The sequence below is a fragment of the Bubalus bubalis genome, chromosome 17 (assembly GCF_019923935.1).
Source record: "Bubalus bubalis isolate 160015118507 breed Murrah chromosome 17, NDDB_SH_1, whole genome shotgun sequence".
Taxonomy (NCBI): Eukaryota; Metazoa; Chordata; class Mammalia; order Artiodactyla; family Bovidae; genus Bubalus; species Bubalus bubalis.
In genome coordinates, this window is record NC_059173.1 from 15,016,068 (window position 1) to 15,036,242 (window position 20,175).

The following is a 20,175-nucleotide window of genomic DNA, read 5'->3' on the forward strand; positions in this document are numbered from 1 at the left end:
ATAAGCCAGGACCAGCAATTCCTTCTCTAAGCATGTACCCAGAAGGCATGCATACTCACACTGACCTACAGACATGTACCAGAATGTACCAGAATATTCTAGAATGTTAATAGCAATCCATTCATATTAGCCCCAAACTGGAACCTACCCACATGTCCACCAACAGAAAAATGATGATACATCCATGTAACAAAATACATTCATACTGGATTATTAATAAGCAAATTATTGCTAACTGCAAAAGACATGAAGTTCTAAACAAATGCTGAGCAAAAGAAGCCACACAAACACTGAATGATTCCATTTATATGAAGTCCAAAAGCAGACAAAACTGGTTTATGTGCTACAAGTTAGCACAGTGGTGACCTTTCGTGGGGAGGCTGGAAAGGGCGTGAGGGGTACTAGGGGCAGGTGATGCTCCATATTTTGATGTGGATGTTGGTTATATGGATGTGCATTTAGTGAAAATTCATCAGGCTGTGCTCTTAGGATATGAGCACTGTGGTAGATACATTATCCTTCCAAAAAAATATACTTAAAAAAAAATCCGTGATTACTGGGCATATACCCCCAAGAAAACAAAAATTGAAAGAGACACATGTACCCCAATGTTTGCTGCAGCACTATTTACAATAGTTAAGACATGGAAGCAACCTAGATGTCTATCAACAGGTGAATGGATAAGGAAGTTGTGGTACATATACACAATGGAATATTACTTAGCCATGAAAAAGAACATATTTGAATCAGTTGTAATGAGGTAGATGAACCTATAGCCTATTATACACAGTGAAGTAAGTCAGAAAGAGAAAAACAAATGTTGTATATAATGTCCTATATTAACACATTTATATGGAATCTAGAAAGATGGTACTGATGAACCTATTTGCAGGGCAGCAATGGAAACACAGATATAGAGAACAGGCTTCTGGATACAGTGGGGGGAGGAGAGGGTGGGATGAATTGAGAGAGTAGTATGGAAACATACACGTTACCATATATAAAACAGATAGCCAGTAGGAACTTGCTGTATGACACAGGGAGGTCAAATCAGGTACTCTGTGACAACCAAGAGGGGTAGGATGGGGCAGGAGGTGGGAGGGAGAGAGATTCAAGAAGGAGGGGACATATGGATACCTGTGGCTGATTCATGTTGATGTATGGCAGAGACCAACACAATATTGTAAAGCAATTATCCTCCAATTAAAAGTAAATTAAAAAAAATCAGTGAGGAAAGGATGAACCATTAACACATGGTGTTGAAACAAAATCTCAGCCAATATTGACACCCCTGGTATTCACTTCTAAATGCTTCACACAGTCCAGAGGGACAGTACCTGCAGGGGAAAGAGGGGGGGCGCGCAGGGCTGCGCCTGTTCAGGTGTGTATAGGTGGCTGAGTAAGAGCAGGTGTGGGGTGAGGGCTGAGCTCTGAGCAGGAACAGGCACTGGGCAGGCACACGAGTGGCTGAGGCTCCAACAGTCCAGGCAGGTCGGTCCAAGTATCCACGGCAACTGCTCTGAGCGTGGGATTTCTGTGGCTAATGCCAGTGCCCTAAAAGCCACTGGTGGATGCGCGGTGGGGAAGGGAAGGGAGGATGGGATGGTTTTCTGAGCACATGTGGGACCTATCTCACCCCCAGCATCCTCTCAGCATCCCTGCAGGGTCCACGCTGTCACCCACCTCTTACAAGTGAGGACGCAGACACGACACCCAGAGGGGCAGAGAACCTGTGTCAGGGACACATAGCCACGGCATCCACAGTGTGGGTGCCCAGGTGCTGGACATGATTCGGGGCCATGAAAGAGACACAGGGCTGAGGGAATCCACATTCCAACTCTACCCTTTACTGCTTGTTGGGTGACCTGGGGAAGTGACTTTAAACTCAGCCTCCTCATGTGTAAAATGGGGATAATAGTAACAATACCAGCTAACATAGGCCGAGCCCTTTATATGTGCCCAACGCCAGTCTAAGCCTAAGAACCCATGAGGTGGGTACTCTTTTGGTGTTTCACTGATTTCAATGGGCATTTCCTCACATTGTAACGAGCATCTTTGAAATCAGAATGCGTTGTGTATTCGTGGACAGGTGACAGTTTTACGGGCACTGCCTTTCTCTGGAGTACATGGAAGAAATGGCACATGTTCTAGTCGATGGCATCTTTGACTTCGCCGAGTTCAGGATCAGCCCCATTTCTACAGATGAGGCTCAGAGAGGTGAAGCCGACCTGGGATTTGAACCCAAGCAGGCTGCCTCCAGGGTTTATGTTCTTAACTCCTATCTTTTAGCAATTGATGGGGAGTTAACTCCCATCTTAACAATTTTTTTCAGACTCCAACATCTCATAGGCCCTCAGTAAATGGTGGCTGTAATATCACAACGAACATCAACGATAGCAATGAAGATAAATGAGGTCCACTGCTCAGTGGCAGAGTTAGTCTGGAGGTCAAGAGAAGGCGTTTTGGTGGCTTACAGATATATTTAGAACCTCTCTAGCTTCTGGGGCATATCCTCAAGAGCTAGTGTACACACAGCATCTCTCTCTGCAACAAAGATCCTGTTCTTCTGAGAAGAGGAGCATGGACTGGGAATTTCCCATCTTATCTACAGGTCACCGTCCCTCCCAGCCCTGGCCCCAGGCAGCTCATAGAAGGCTGTCTTTGATCCCACATCCCAGGTGACACAGTAAACCTTTGGTGCGGCAAGTGTAAGATTTTTATTGTAAACCGGCCTAAAAGAGGCTTGTCAAAACCGATCAGATAAAACCATCTAGTGGGTTTCTCTCCAAGGGCCTCTGTTCAAACTGGCTCATTCTGCCAAAACAGTGGCTGGGAAAGAAATCTGAACGCCGTAGCAGCTGTTTCCTTTCTCTCCCACAAACTCCTCACCATCAAAGCCAGGGAGCCAGGCCAGTGTGAATGGGGGGGAGTGGGGGCGGGGGGCAACCCCCTCTGAAGACTGACAGACCGGCTCCCAGCCCAACTCTGCCCCCTCTGAGCCCACACGCCTTGGGGATTCACTGTGGCTCACCTGTGTTCCCATCGGTAACTGTGGTCAACTCAGTAACAGTCCCCCAAAGACATCCACAGGCTTCCCTGGTGGCGCAGTGGTAAAGAATCCACCTGCCGATGCAGGAGACATGGCAGATGCAGGTGTCAGGGGTTAGATCCCTGGGCCAAGATCCCCTGGGGAAGGAAATGGCAACCCATTCCAGTATTCCTGCCCGGAAAATTCCATGGACAGAGGAGCCTGGCAGACTCCAGTCCATGGAGTCGCAGAGTCAGACACTATGGAGCATGTATGCAGAAAGAATATTTACGCGCAAAAGGGATTCTGTAGCTGTGATTAAATTAAGGTTCTTGAGGTGGGGAGACTACCCTGGAGGATCAGGGTGGGCCCAACATGTCATCACAAGGGTCCTTGTAAAAGGAAGGCAACAGTTGAGCGAGGGAAGGTGGCAAGTGAACCAGGAGGCAAAGGAGAGGCAGAGGGAGATCAGAGGACGAGGATGGTAGAGTAGGCTGAGTGATGTGATGTAAGAAGGCCTCAACCAGTCTTTGCTGGCTGTGGGGATGGAGAAGCAGCTGCAAGCCAAGGGATGCAGGCAGCCAAGAGAAGCTGGAAAAAGCAAGGTGTGGGTTCTCCCCAAGGACCCCCCTCCCCGAACAGAATGCAGCTCTGTCCAAGCCCTGATTGTAATAACCCTGTGAGACCCATTTTGGACTTCCAACCTTCAGAGCTATATGTTTTTGTTGTTCCAAGCCACTGAGTTCATGGTAATCTTACTGCAGCAACTGACTTACTCAGCGGTAGTAAGTAGTGTTGCAGATAGGGTATGAGGGGGAAATGGGATCACGGAAGCACAGTGCTCGGCCCAGCAACTGGCCAGAATGTGTACTCCTTGAACATGGCTCACATCACACCTAATAATGTTAATATTATTTCTAATATTATTATGTCTAATAATATTCTAATATTACTTCTAATAATAACGCTTTCCTGTCTGGATGACTATGCCGCCCCTCATGGCCACTCTGCCTCTCCCAATTCATCTTCCATCCAGAACTTTTGAGTGGCAGCTTCAAAATGCAAAGCTGACCAGGTCACTCCCCCACTACAATGGCTCCCCACTGCCTAACAGTGGACACAGACCTGACTCCTCCAGCGTCCAAAGATCCTGCAGAGTCTGGCCCCTGCAGATGGCTCACCCCTTTGCTCATGGAGCTCCAGCCACAGTGGCCTAGCTCAGGGCCGCTGCCCACCAGCTCATCTTTTCGGCCTGCGATGCTCTCCCCATCTGGCCTCAGAAGCCTCCCCAGCTAGGTCAGCCCCTGTGGCACCAGGCACTCCATCTTTGCAGCCCTTGTTGTGGTTGCCATTCCACATGGGTCAGCTGGAGTCTTTGATTACGGGCCGTCTCTCCCTCTGGACTGTACACGCCATGAGGGTAGGGTCTAGCCTACTTGGCTGCCACTGTCCTCCCAACATACAAAAGCTTCTGAAGGATGGAGAGATGTGATGCTACGGGTGTCTCCTTCGGCCAGGCCTCCTCTTCCAGGGTTCCTGGGTGTGGGATCCCCACCAGAGCATCCACATCACATCCAACCAAACAAAAACACTTTCTCAGGGGCCTGTATCTTTACCTTTCTTGGCTTGTTTTGCTTGTGGGCTTTTTTGGGAAGTTCTAAGGGGCTCTGGATGAAAGTAACAATTGGTCCTTTTAGGAAGGAAGGGGTGTTGGACTTTTGGGCAGGCTCGGTCTTGCATTTGAATGTCCCTCGGCAGGGTGCGTAGGGTCTCCTCTGCCACACCTGCTCCACTTCTTGCAGTGACACCACCTGCCTGCACTCGCAGGTATTTAAGCACTGGGGCAGTGGCCAACAAACCTGAGTGTGCATGAGAATTCCCCGGAAGGGCTTGGGAAAACAAACATGGCTGTTCCCACCCACAAGAGATTCCGATTCTGGGAGTCCAGGGGGAGCCCTGAGAAGGTGCTTTTCTGACAAGTTGCCAGGTGACGCTATTAATAACGCAGGTGGTCTGGGGACCCCACTTTGAGACCTGCCATTCAAGCCAATCTTGTTTTCCTGAGCCCCAGAGATCATTAAGTTCACAATCACAGTCCCTTTAGTGAGTGCCATGGGGACCCGGTACTGTTCTAGGTGTAACAGATACAGTGAGTGAGGCGGGCCTATCTTCATCTGGGCCTGCCAGGATGAGGAGAATTTAGGCGATAAACATGTAAGCCAGCAAATTGATGAACTTTCCAGGTGGAATGAGTGCTATGAACAGAATGAACAGAGTTACTGGGAAAAACATGGTGGAGCTGGGAACCTTCTGGGCTAGGACACTCAGGAAAAGCTGCTCCAGGCAATGGCATGCTGAGACTAAAGAAATAAGCCGGCTGTGTGGAAATCTGGGAGACAAGGCCTCCAGGCTAAGGGGCCAGCAGGTGCGAAGGCCCTGAGGCAGGACCAATGCAGTACGCTCGATCGCACAGCCCAGGCCATATGGCCGGACTCTAGAGAGCATCTAGAGGTGTCCGCCTTCCCCAAGTGTTGATCCTCCAGATAAAAGAAAGAGCTAGGTGGGAACTGACCTCAGCTCTGCCTGATGTTTAGCTGGTTTTAAAGTCAGCTATTATTCTAAAAACACTGGGTTCTGTCAGAAGGGATTTACAACCCCTCATCTGCTCCTCCTCCTCACTTACTTCTCAGCATCCCTGATCTCTCAAAACTCAAAACTCAAAACCCACTTAATTGCCCTCTGCGCTTTCCCCTTCCCTTGAGCAAATAAATCACACGCCCAGTGACAAGTTGCTGCTCCATCAAATTCCAGCCGCAGGCACTCTCTAACTTCCAAGTACTTTGTGAATCTAACACCGAGGATATTAAACCTTGGAACTCTGGGGCTTTATAATAAAAAAAGCCAGGTTAGCTTCCCATAAAAATGGGAAATGCCAGAAAGCGAGTGAGAAATGCCAGCTGTGTGCCACCTGCTTAACCCGACATGCGTCCAGGAAATGAAGAGTTATAGAGTTCCATTAAGTGAGGGGCTGGCTGGGGAAGGCTCATGTCCCAGCCAGACAAGAAAGATGACAGGGACCCTCAACGCCTTGGAATATGCAGAGCAGGAACTAGCAGTGCTTTAAAGCAGGGCTTCAGCTCTTTTTCTTTATTTTTGCAAATGCACCACCCCCAACCCCACCCAGCCTTGGATACCCTGCCATGCTTGAAGATGTGGGAAGGAAAAAGAAGCTTATAATCTCCACTTCACTGGATTCCTCTCTCCATTTTTGCTAAATCTAGAAAGGCCAAGTGTTGAATCCTCTGGGCCCTACAAGGACTGAGATAGGGGTTCTGTACATTTTAAGGGGTGCCCCAGCCGCTGACTGTGACATTCTGTCCTCCCTGGTCTGTGTCTTCGGAGGGAGGGAGTGTTCCAGGGGCACCGGCATCCAGCTGGGGAGGGTTGGGCCTCTAGTTCACTGCAAAAACTTCTGGCTGCTTCCTTTGCCTCTCATCACACTGTGTGGTCCAGCCACTGCCCGAGACCTGTTCTTCTGACTTTATCGAAAGACATCCAAGGAATGTTCCTCCTGGACTCTACAGTATATTTTCTCAGCATCACCTAAAGTTCAGTGAGGATTTCACTTTGTACCTCCCACATTGCAATCATTCCAAAACCACCTAAAGATTTTTTGCCAGATTGGCCAGCTCATATTATTTATCACTTGCTAATAGTTTTCCTTTAGATGCACTGCCTCTGAAAAATAAGTGTACTTTAGGAAGAAAATGTATCATTACTTTTTATCATTATCAGAAGGAAACTCAGAATTTCTAGCCCCAAATAAATGTAAAAATAGATATACAATGAAAACAAACCCACTAAAACACAAAATTAAACCCTTGCTTGGCATCATGGCCTGCCAAATGGTTGAAGCTTAAGGCCTCCTCTTTTTGTTTAAATGTTTGGTAAGTAAGGGTTGCTGCTGCTGCTGCTGCTAAGTCACTTCAGTCGTGTCCGACCCTGTGCAACCCCATAGATGGCAGTCCACCAGGCTCCGCCGTCCCTGGGATTCTCCAGGCAAGAACACTGGAGTGGGTTGCCATTTCCTTCTCCAGTGCATGAAAGTGAAAAGTGAAAGTGAAGTCACTCAGTCATGTCCGACTCTTCACAGCCCCATGGACTGCAGGCCACCAGGCTCCTCCATCCGTGGGATTTTCCAGGCAAGAGTACTTAGGAAGGTATTAAATACCAGAACTGAATGAAAAGTTTCTCCTAAATGTCACCAGAAGGATAGAGAGAGAATTAAGAGGAAAATCATGATCCCACTAGTGGTTCAACATTATCTGGGGCTGGTGGTACCTGTCCTAACTTCGGGGAAATCTGGGCTCATTTAATCCTTAGGCCTGACAACTTTCCCCTCCTGCCGATTACGTATTAACAGGGAGGTGCTTCCCAGGTGGCTCAGTGAATAAAGAATCTGCCTGCAAGGCAGGAGACACGGGTTCGATCCCTGGGCCAGGAAGATCCCCTGGAAATGGCAACGCACTCCAGTATTCTTGCCTGGGAAATCCCATGGACAGAGGAGCCTGGCGGGCTACAGTCCATGGAGTCGTAAAGAGTCAGACATGACTGAGCACGCACACATGCACACAGGGCAGGTATGTGCAGTGACAAGGTAAAAAGGATCATTTCCCTGGTGATGGAGCCGACATTCTAGTGGGGGAGACAGATGACAGGCACACAGAATAACTGTAGGTGATGATGAGGGCAATGAGGAAGCACACGTGTGGTCAGGCAGACTGAGCATGGAGAGGGTGCCTCTTTGATCAGGTAGCCAGGGTGAGCAGCAGGGAGCCCTTCCAACATCCTATTCTGTTGTTTCAGGGCAAGGACTGTGGAGTGACTTCTGGCAACATCCAACCAAATGACCCTGATCTAATATCTCCAAGGAGGGCAGGCCTCATCATGTTTAGGAAGACGACCATCTACCTAAGGCTTCCCTAGGGACCAAGACAGAGCCAAAAGGTTCCGAGGTATCGTCATACTGAATGCTTCTAATAACTTGGCAAAATAGATCTGGTTATTCCCTTTGTATAGATGAGGAAGCCGAGGCAATGAGTCAGCCTGTCCCTTCTTAGCTGTGTGGTCTTGGGCAAGTTACCTGAAATCTTTGGAACTCAGAGTGCTTTGTGAACTGTGAGGAGAGGTGATTCCAGAAAAGGGTTGGTTATCCATGTGAGTAGGAGCGCGATCTCTACATGCACTTAGCTGCCTGGAGCTGATGGTGGTCTCTCTACAAGGCACTGAGCCGAGACCCTGTCATGCCAGCCTGCACAGGAGGGGAGGCTCTATGTTACAAACGGAAAAATTCATGTGCAGGAAGGTTAAGTAACCTGCCCAGGGCCCCACAGTCAGTGGGCAACGGGGTCAGGACCCGAGTCCAAGTCTCAAATTGTCTTTCCAGGATTTCTTAAGATCCCCTGGGAAAGGATGTTTTCACAGAGCAGGAACTGGCAGAGCCCAGCTCAGAGGACCTGACCTTAGAAACCCTTGTTTATCCACTGAGTTGAGACTCTCCCTCCCTTCCCAACTCTAGGCCTCTCCTTCCACCCTTTCAATTCAGGGCCAGCCTATGTTTGGCCTCATCACCCACTCTGTTGCTTCTGTTTGGGAACTCCCAGCTGCCACCCAAAAACAGGCAAGGCAGGCTGCAGGGAGCTAGACCATGGGAGAGGATCTGGAGGCTTCTGGATGCATCCATGCAAGCCAAGTTCAGTGGGTCCTTCCCTCCGGAGCTGGATATCAAAACTCAACTGGATATGTTACTGTTGCCCCTGACCAGAACCATATTTTTGTAAACTGAACAGTCAACTGAATGACTGTTTTTAAAGTGTATACATACACCACCTAATTTATATGCATTAAAACTCACAGAGAAGATAGACTCCAGGGTGTTAGCAGGCCTAGTCCCGGGCTGTGGGATTAGAAGCTTTGCAAGAAATTTTTTCTCCCTGCTTATCTCTCTTTCCTAATTTTTCTCCAATAAACATGTATTACTTTTGTAAAATGAGAAAAAAGGAAAAAAGCAACTTTGAGTCAGACTTAAATGAAACTAGACACATGTTTATGCTATAGACAGTTTGGAAAACATTGAACTGGTGACAGACTGAAATGAGAAAGCAGAGTGGGAACCAAATTCTTCCTCCCAGGAGCCCAGCCTTGCCTGGAAGGCTATGACTTTGGCTGTGACTCTTAGGGCAGAAAGCGGTTTCCTGCTCCCCCGTCTTCTGCACAGGGTTTACAGCCCGGTCAGGGCACAAGGCCAGTAATTGGCCCTTACGTGAAAGTCTCAGTGGATCTCTTTCCCTCTAAAAAAATTGCATCCCTAATGAAGAAGATGAATTTGACTATTTGATATTTAAAAAAACTCTATCGGAGTCTAGTTGGTTTACAATGTTTTGTTAGTATCAGGTGTATGGAAAAGTGAATGTTATACACATACACTCCTTTTAAGATTCTTTTCCCATATAAACTACTAGGGTATTGAGTAGAGTTCCTATGCTGTACAGCAAGTTATCATTAGCTATCTATTTTATATATCACTTCAGTTCAGTCTCTCAGTCGTGTTCGACTCTTTGTGACCCTATGGACTACAGCACACCAGGCTTCCCTATCCATCACCATCATCAACTCCCGGAGCTTGCTCAAACTCATCAAATTGGTGATGCCATCCAACCATCTCATCCTCTGTCATCCCCTTCTCTGCTTGCCTTCAATCTTTCCCAATATCAGTGTCTTTTCTAATGAGTCGTTATTTGCATCAGGTGGCCAAAGTATTGGAGGTTCAGCTGCAGCATCAGTCCTTCCAATGAAGGGTTGATTTCCTTTAGGATTGGCTGGTTTGACCTCCTTATAGTACTGTGTATATGTCAATCCGTCTTCCAATTTATCCCTCCCCCACGCTTACCCCCTAGTAACCGTAAACTTATCTTCTACATCTGTAACTCTATTTCTGTTTTGTGGATAAGTTCATTTGTACACTCTGTTCGCCCCCCCAACTTTTTTAGAGATTCCACATGTAAGTGCTATCATATGGTTCTTGTCCTTCTCTGACTCACTTCACTCAGTCTGACAAAGTGACTGTGGGGCTGGTAAAGGAGAAGGGGAGACAGATGAGTGGTGTGTGTAACCCCATAAATAGTTGTGTCCTTTCCGCCCTTGGGAAGAGAGGGAGGAGAAGGAAGGGAAGAGGGGGAGGAGAAAAGGGGAAAGGGAATATGTGTAGAAATTTCTAGAGTTGTTGGGTTCTCGTCTTTCACGGAAGAGATGGGGAAACCAAAAAGCAGAAGGGGGATGGAATTTCCCAAGGCCGTGCTTCGACTGGCAAAGTTGAGCTGGAAACCAGACCTGTCTGAGACGAAACTGTGGGCTTACAGCCACAGAACCATGCTGCCTCCTAATAATAAGCAATACCATTCACTGAACCTTCCCGTGAGCATTCTGCTAAAGGTTTTGCATGAATGACCTTATTTAGTCTTACTCTTAACCTTGACCCTTTTTGGGAGGTATCGCTCCTACTTCACAGATGGGAAAACTGAGACTCGGACTGGTGAGGTTGTTTTCTAAGCTCTCACAGCTAAGATACACAAGGCAGAACTGGCATTCTCCCCTTGGTCTATTTGACACATACATCTTGCTCTCAATCTCTAAGCTACTTGGCCTCTTCAGGAAATGGAAAGAACAGAGGCTGAGGGCTGAGAAAACCAATGTTCTTGAGCTCCTGAGATAAAACTGATGCTTGTCTCCCTCTCATCAGAGACCTGGGGGGTGATGGGGAAGGGGACTTTTCATCTTCCTACTTTTCCAACATCCATTTGTGACTTCCCTGGTGGTCCAGTGGCTAAGACTCTGCACTCCCAATGTAGGTGGTCCGGGTTCCATTCCTGGTCAAGGAATTAAGATTCCACATGCCACAACCAAGAGTTCATATTGTTGTTGCTTAGTTGCTAAGTCGTGTCTGACTCTTTGGGACCCCATGGACTGTAGCCTGCCAGGCTCCTCAGTCCATGGGATTTCCCAGGCAAGGATATTGGAGTGGGGTTGCCTTTTCCTTCTCCAGGGGATCTTCCTGACCCAGGGATCAAATCCATGTATCCTGCACTGGCAGGCAGATTCTTTACCACTGAACCACCGTGGAACCCTGTATTGGTATTCTTCAACTAAAAGATCCTGCAGCATGCTGCAAGACCTGGTGCTGTCAAAGTAAATAAATGAACACTCATCTGTGCTAAAAACTCCTTAGAAAGTGAGCAGAGAGGGAACCTATCTCAACATAATAAAGACCATATATGACAAATCCATAGCTATTTTTAACACCCTTAAATAAAAGTTTAAAAAATTCAAAAGAGAAATGGTATTTTGTGACCTGTGAAAATTACATGAAATTCAAATTTCTGTGAAATAATGTTTTGTCGGCACACAGCCACACTCTTTGTTTCCATATTGTCTATGGACACCTCTTCATCACAGCAGAAGAGTTGAGTAGTTATGACAGGGACTGACACAGTTGAAATATCTCCTGTCTGGTCCATTATGGAAAATGGTTGTTGACCTTTGCTCTAAGAAACTGGAGTGGGTCAGCAGAAACTGGGCTACTAGATCTAGGAGTCTGACAAATTTGAACCATTCCTCTCTGCTTTGAGAACCGGGTGTGGTCAAGGTCAAGTGGGTTTTCCATTCATTTGTTCCCTCATTCATACATCCAACCATTCACCATCCATCCATGCCCTGAGCCAACATTCCCCTCCAGGTGTGGGTGGGCAGTGCAGGGGCAGGGGCACAGCTCTCCGCTGGGGATTCAGCCAGGCAAATGTGGGAGAAGGCAAGCGTCTGGGGCCAGTGTAAATGCAGGCCAGGGACTTCTCTGCAAGCTAAGTTCCACAACAGTGGAGATGGATGTACTGCCCACCGCCACCCCTGACTGGAGGGAGGCTCCATCAAGGACCCACCCGAGCCTGGCATGCCGTGACTTTAACCAGGAAGCACATACCAAGTTCATGTCACACAATTTACATGTTTCTGAGTTTCCTACCTCTTCTTCCATTCCCTGCCTGACTTCCCACACCATACCCTACCAGAGCCTTCCCAGGTGGCCCCTAGGCATGAAATTAGCTGGACAAATGTGCACCGGAGTGAGGTAAATCCCAAATTGCTTTAGAATGCCTTTCTTGTAGACCACTGGCTTGGACAGGGCCAGCAGGGGGAGGTTACCTGATCCGCTGACAGCAAAGGATCCCTGTAGCAAAGGACACGTCTGTGCATACTGATAGGTGCATGCACTTTGTTTCTATGGGTTCAGTGCCTCTGCCTGTATGCATGCGTGTGTGCATATGAATATGTGTATATTGTTTACATGTGAGTGAATTCACGTGTGTATGTGTGCAAGAAGGCAGTAGTATGTGTATATACTTGTGTATATGTGTGTTGGGGGGATGTCTTTGCATTTATGGGTACACTTGTGTAGAGTCTACCTATGGATTTGTTTTTTTTGTGACTAGAATTGGGGAAAGGAAAGCAGGTACAGTCATGCCAGCTGCAGAACTGGCCACTGCCTCTCTCTCTCCCCTTGAAAAGCACTCTGTCTTCATTTCCCCCAGTCTCTGGAATGCTCCAATGAAAACCTCAATTTTTTTGTCTGAAAACTGGAGGCTCAGGTTACCAGGGGCTGGAGATAGTGAGTGACTGTTAACGGGTACAGGGCTTCTTTGTGAGGTGATAAGATGTTCTGAAATCATATAGTAACATTTCATGAAATGTAATCTATAAAAATATTGAATAACTATGTTGTACATCTTGCAGAGTTGGAAGGACTTAGCAACTGAACAACAATGTTGTACATATGAAACTAATATAATATTGTAAATCAACTATACTTCAATAACATTAGATTTGGTGACAGTTTCACAGCTTTCTAAATAAATTACAAACCACTGAACTGTATGGATAATATATATAGATTTTATCTATCTATATATATACATTTGGAGAAGGCAATGGCACCCCACTCCAGTACTCTTGCCTGGAAAATCCCATGGATGGAAGAGCCTGGTAGGCTGCAGTCCATGGGGTTGCTGAGGGTCGGACACGACTGAGCGACTTCACTTTCACTTTTCACTTTCATGCATTGGAGAAGAAAATGGCAACCCACTCCAGTGTTCTTGCCTGGAGAATCCCAGGGACGGGGGAGCCTGGTGGGCTGCCGTCTATGGGGTCGCACAGAGTCGGACACGACTGAAGTGACTTAGCATAGCATAGCATAGCATCTATATATAGATAGATAGATACAAAATCAATAAAGTTGTTTAAAAAAGAAAAAATTGGAAGTTCACAAAAATTTCCACCTTCCAACTCATTTATTCTCACTACATTTACAGAGGAGCCCTGGTCTGGGGAAAAAAAAATCCTGATTTCTCAGCCTGGGAAGAAATTTTACCAGGGAGAGATTTCCTCAACTTTCTAGAACCCATGGCTTTGCCAGGCTGACAGCAAAGAATTCTGTGTCCTGTGCATTTGAAGCTTTGTAGATAAATCTACAACACTGAGAAGGGGTTAAGACAGGCTGGATGGACAGAATCACTGGGATGAACACTGGCAGGGAAATGAACTACCATTTCATTACCCCGAGAGAAATGGAGAATCCAGAGACAGGGGAGTGCACTGGGAGAAGTCAGAAACAGAAATAGAAGAAGAAACAGAAAAAGAGGGTAGAGGGGAGAGAACTCACCAGGGAGGCAGCCGTGCCCAGCAGTTGAGAGCTCAGAATTTGGAGCTGGGCAGAACTGGGCTCCGGATCCATGCCTGGACCTCTTATGTTAGAAGCCTCTGGGCATGTTACTAAAGATAAAAAATGTGGGTGGACAAGGCATAAACTACCTTACAGGTCTGGGGTTATTAAATTAGAAAACTCTTGCATGGAAGACAAAAGGTCCTGTGCTCACCAAGTTCAGTGTCCTATTGCTCCCTTCCAGCTCCCCTGGAGACCACTTCTCGGTCTCTTTGTGGGTATGCAGCACCACATGACCGGTTCTGGGCCAATGGAAAGAGACCTGGAGCTTTCTGAGGTGGGTACAGAGACGCCTATGGCTGAGTCTGCAGCCTCTTTTACCACGGTCAGTGTGGAGGCCTCATGATGACAGGGTAGAGTCACAAGACTGGAGTTTGCTGCATCCCTGAATGACTGCGTGGAAGACAGCTGCCCTGGAGCACTGACCAACCTATAGCAAATTCAAGTGAGTGAGAAACTTTGAGTAAGCCAAAGAGATACCAGGGTTCTTTGTCACTGCAGCATAAGCCTATCCTATCCTGACTACAGTACCTGGTTGGCAGGTAATTGATGCAATCCGCCAACTCAACAGAAAAGACCCTGATGCTGGGAATGATTGAAGGCAAAAGGAGAAGAGGGCAGCAGAGGATGAGATGGTTGGATGGTATCATCAATTCAATGGACATGAACTTGGGCAAATTCCAGGAGACAGTGAGGGACAGGAAGAACTGGCATGCTGCAGTCCACGAGTCGCAAAGAGCTGGACACAACTTGGCAACTGAACAACAACACAGTAATTAGCAGGAGGGAAAGGTCTGCAGGTGTAGGGCTTTCCCAGCATGTAGGACAGGTACCACCAGCCCCAAAGAGCACTGACTCACATAGAGATGAAGTGAGTGAGGGCCTAAGAAAACATAAATAGACACAGTAGTAAAATAAAAATAAGATACTCTGGCTAGGGCCATGCTTCTACAGCAACCATCACCAGGGAAACCAGTCTCCGAGATGGGAACTGTGCTTTCCGCTCTGCTGAAGAAGCATGGTTCTTTACCAAATGGCCCACTGCTGCTGCTGCTAAGTTGCTTCAGTTGTGTCCGACTCTGCGGCCCCATAGATGGCAGCCCACCAGGCTCCCCCGTCCCTGGGATTCTCCAGGCAAGAACACTGGAGTGGGTTGCCATTTCCTTCTCCAATGCATGAAAGTGAAAAGTGAAAGTGAAGTCCCTCAGTCGTGTCTGACTCCCAGCAACCCCATGGACTGCAGCCCACCAGGCTCCTCCATCCACGGGATTCTCCAGGCAAGAGTACTGGAGTGGGGTGCCACTGCCCTCTCCCACAGACACCTCCATTTGTCTATAACTTGGCAGTGGTTTTAAAGAAGCAGAAGCAAATGGGAACTTATGCTCAGCAAGATTCTATTCCATGTTTTTGTTAATAGCTTTCTCCTGCTTTGCACAGATAGAAAGCAAGTCACCCCAGGGATGTGACCTTACCTCTCAATCATTTAAAAACATTAAATAAATGTCCAGAGAGATTAAAAACACAGGTTCTGTGCCCCGAAGCGCTGTCACATGACAACGTGGCATCTTCATGGGAAAGATGAAAACTCCATGTAATCCTATTACAAATATTTCCACTAGTCACCTAGCCTCACTTTGGTAATCTGTTTCAATGTAAAGTCCTGTCGTTCCCCACAAACCCATTTAGAAGGTACAGGAGCAAAATGTAAGTTTGTGCCAATTTCTCGAAGATGGGCGAGACTCGTCACTCAGGTTCATCTGGGGTTCTTTTTTCCCCTTAAACTCTTAACTCCAGGGCATGAAGAGAATTCCTTTCCAATATTCACTCAGGTAATCTTGCCCTTCCAGGCCTCCTTAACTCCCAGAGGCACTCTAGTTTCTATCTGCAAAGCTTTGAGGGCTAAGATGCAGGGATCTTCACAAGCAAAGGTCCGGCTACCTGGACACCCAAGGTTCATGTGCTTTGAGATGCTATAGGGAGGTTTGTGGGAGCGGATGCCCAGGCCTGGGGCTGGGATGCATATAAGAGAAGTGAGGACCAGCCAGGCCATTCAGTCTATACAGTTCAGGACCAGAGTCCTGACCTCGTATCAGTCCCTATCTGGTCCTCTGTGCTATATCAGTTCATGCATACTGCCTGAATGGGTCTGCTGCTGCTAAGTCACTTCAGTTGTGTCTGACTCTGTGCGACCCCATAGACAGCAGCCGACCAGGCTCCTCTATCCCTGGGATTCTCCAGGCAAGAACACTAGAGTGGGTTGCTATTTCCTAGTTGGCCCCATTTTACCCCAAGGAAATGGAAGTTCAGAGTTTAACTCAAACCCTGGAGCCAGCACGTGGAGATGCTACTTCTTCTACCCAAGAGTAGAACCCAGACCATTCTGTTTCCGTGTCTTCATCTTTTCCCATCAGATCACCCCAGCCTCCTGCTCAAACTGAGTTGTGCTTCTGTTGCTCACACCCAGGGTAACCTGGACAAGTAACAAAACTTCTTGGACAGAATTATAGAGAAAATTTGTATTCCTCCACCTGAAATTCATAAGTTGAAACCTAACCCCCAGTGTGACGGTACTTGGAAGTGGGGCCTTGGGGAGTTGATTAGATCATGAGAGTGAAGCCCTCATGAACAGGACCAGTGCCCAGAGCTCCCTTACCCCCTCCATCACGTGAGGTTACAGTGATGAGACAGTCATCTATGAACCAGGAATTGGGCTTTCACCAGACACTGAGTCTGCCAGTGCCTCGTTCTTGGACTTCTCAGCTTCTGGAACTGTGAGAAATTAATGTCTGCTGTTTATAAGCCACCCAGTCTGTGACATTTTGTTACAGCAGCCAGAACAGACTAAAATAGAGTCTGATCTATAAGATGGAGAAGAATAATCATTCACTTCTCAGGGTGGCCGTGAGCATTCAATAACAAAGTATCATGTTATAGATCCCACATGTAACAACTAAGAGTTTGCATGTTGCAACTGAAAGATCCTGCATGCCACAACTAAAAATGATCTTGAGTACTGCATCTAAAGATCCTGAGTGACACAACCAAGACCTGGTGCAGCCAAATAAATAAATAAAAACAAATATTTAAAAAATCCAAAGTAACATGTTTGGCATAGTGCCTGGCACACAGTAAAACTCAATAATCATTTACTCTTATTATGGTTACTCATCCTTGAGGGTCAAGAGACCTCACACTTTGGTGCCTATTGTACATGCTCCAGTTGACAGCATGTGTACCAACTCAACCAAACTATTGTTACTTTTCTAAATGTCGCATCTTGTTTCTACTACCTTCTTGCCTTTGCCTATACTGTTCCCTCCATCAAAAACACCCTTCCTCTATTTCTTCCAAATGTCATATTCTTCAGGATATAGCCCACCTCCCTGCTCCTTGAATTCTCATCACACTTTGTACACTTGTTTCAACCCTTCCTACCTGGTATAATGATTGCTGGGTTTCTCATGAGTTGGGTGGGTGGATGAACGGATGGACAAGTGAATGGTCGGATACATGGATTATTAACAAAGCTGTTTCTGAACATTTTGTTTGGAGACACATGTTTTGGGCATTGACAATGCATACCGCCTCATTGGGTCAACAAAACATCATCTCTATCAAGATTAGGAGCTACCTGCAAGGCTCTCAGATGAAATTTCATAAATTATTTCAACCAGGCAGCTCAGAAGAATCAGACTATGGATTTTATTGGCTCTCTACATTATATGTTATGCTCTTTTTGGCAGCCTGAAAATGACGTTTCTCTCCCAGCCAATATCACCTCTTTTCCCACTTAACAAACATTGATATTCCGCCCCCCTCACCGAGTTGTCAATTTCAGCTTGAGATTGTGTCCTCCTTTGGTGTGTGCACATGAGGGTCTGCTCACTTCAGAGAATCAGAAACACCATCCTCGTGGTGTCAGAAGAGCCCTGTGTTGCTCACAAGCCTGACTGTTGCTTCCTAGGGCAGCTTCAAAAGGCACACAGGAGATGGGAGGAGGGAGCCTGGTCTAGGAGCTTTTTCCAGGAGAAGAGCTGAGAAGCAGACCTTGGAGGATCTTCTCCAAGATCTGGAGGCTGGACAGAGACCCAGGAGGGAGCTCATGGGCTTCAGAGTAACACACAGGCTCAAGTGCTTCATAGTTGAGTAACCCAGGCATATTTTTTTAACCTCTCTGGGCCTCAGTTTCCTAACCTGAGATAAGGGTGATAAGAACATCTTCCTGAGAGTCAAGGAAATGCTCAGGTGTGAATACTACCTCCACCAATACTTTGCCTTCCTGAGTCTCAGTTTTTTCATCTGTAAGCTGGGCTTAATGAGCCTACAACCCTGCTCTGAAAATGCATTTAGATAATACATCTAAATTGTAAGAACCTAACAGAAGCAGAAGAGATTAAGAAGAGGAGGCAAGAATACATAGAATAACTGTACAGAAATATCATAATGACCTGGATAACAATGATGGTCTGGTCATTCACCTAGCGTAAGACATCCTGGAGTGTAAGGTCAATTGGGCATTAGGAAGCATAAAGCTAGTGGAGGTGATGGAATTTCAGCTGAGCTACTTAAAATCCTAAAAGATGATGCTATGAAAGTGCTGCATTCAATATGCCAACAAATTTGGAAAACTCAGCAGTGGCCACAGGACTGGAAAAGGTCACTTTTCATTCCAATCCCAAAGAAAGGAAATGCCAAAGAATGTTCAAACTGCCACACAATTGCACTCATCTCACATGCTAGTAAACTAATGCTCAAAATTCTCCAAGCCAGGCGTCAACAGTATCTGAACTGTGAACTTCCAGATGTTCAAGCTGGATTTAGAAAAGGCAGAGGAACCAGAGATCAAATTGCCAACATCCGTTGGATCATCAAAAAAGCAAGAGAGTTCCAGAAAAACATCTACTTCTGCTTTATTGACTATGCCAAAGCTTTTGACTATGTGGATTACAACAAACTGTGGAAAATTCTTCAAGAAATGGGAATACCAGACCATCTGATCTGCCTCCTGAGAAATCTGTATGCAGGTCAAGAAGCAACAGTTAGAACTGGACATGGAACAACAGACTGGTTCCAAACTGGAAAAGGAGTACATCAAGAATATATATCATCACCCTGCTTATTTAGAATCTGCCTGCAATGCAGGAGACCTGGGTTCAATTCCTGGGTCAGGAAGATTCCCTGGAGAAGGAAATGGCAATTCACTCCAGTATTCTTGCCTGGAAAATCCCATGGACAGAGGATCCTGGTGGGCTACAGTCCTTGGGGTCACAGGAGTCGGACACAACTTAGCGACTAAACCAACCACCGCCACCATTGCTTATTTAACATATATGCAGAATACATCATGCGAAACGCTGGGCTGGATGCAGCACAGGCTGGAATCAAGATTGCCGGGAGAAGTGTCAATAACCTCAGATATGCAGATGACACCACCCTTATGGCAGAAAGCGAAGAGGAACTAAAGAGCCTTTTGATGAAAGTGAATGAGGAGAAGGAAAAAGCTGGCTTAAAAATCAACATTCAAAAAACTAAGATCATGGCATCCGGTCCCATCACTTCATGGCAAATAGATGGGGAAAAATGAAAACAGTGACAGACTTTATTTTGGGGGGCTCCAAAATCACTGTGGATATTGATTGTAGCCATGAAATTAAAAGATGCTTGCTCCTTGGAAGAAAAACTATGACAAACCTAGATAGCAGGTTAAAAAGCAGAGACATTACTTTGCTGACAGAGGTCCATATAGTCAAAGCTATGGTTTTTCCAGTCATCATGTACAGATATGAGTTGGACCATAAAGAAGGTTGAACACCGAAGAACTGATGCTTTTTGAACTGTGGTTCTGGACAAGACTCTTGAGAGTCGCTTGGATTGCAAGGAGATCAAACCAGTCAATCCTAAAGAAATCAGTCCTGAATATTCATTGGAAGGACTGAAACTGAAGCTCTAATACTTTGGTCACCTGATGCAAAGAGCTGGATCATTGGAAAAGACCCTGATGCTGGGAAAGATTGAGGGCTGGAGGCAACAGAGGTTGAGATGGTCCATTGACTCATTGGACATGAGTTTGAGCAAACTCCAGGAGATGGTGAAGGACAGGGAAGCCTGGCATTCTGCAGTCTGTGAGGTTGCAAGAGTCGGACATGACTGAGTGACTGAAAACAACAATACATTTAGGGGCTTACTGCTGTGCCCGGCTCACAGCGAGAGCTGAAGGATCACCGCATTCACCAGCACTCCTCATGTGCATGTTCTGAGTCTGTTACAGGCATCACTACCTTCAAGCCTCCATGTAAGTCTGTGAGGTTGGTCCTCTCATTAT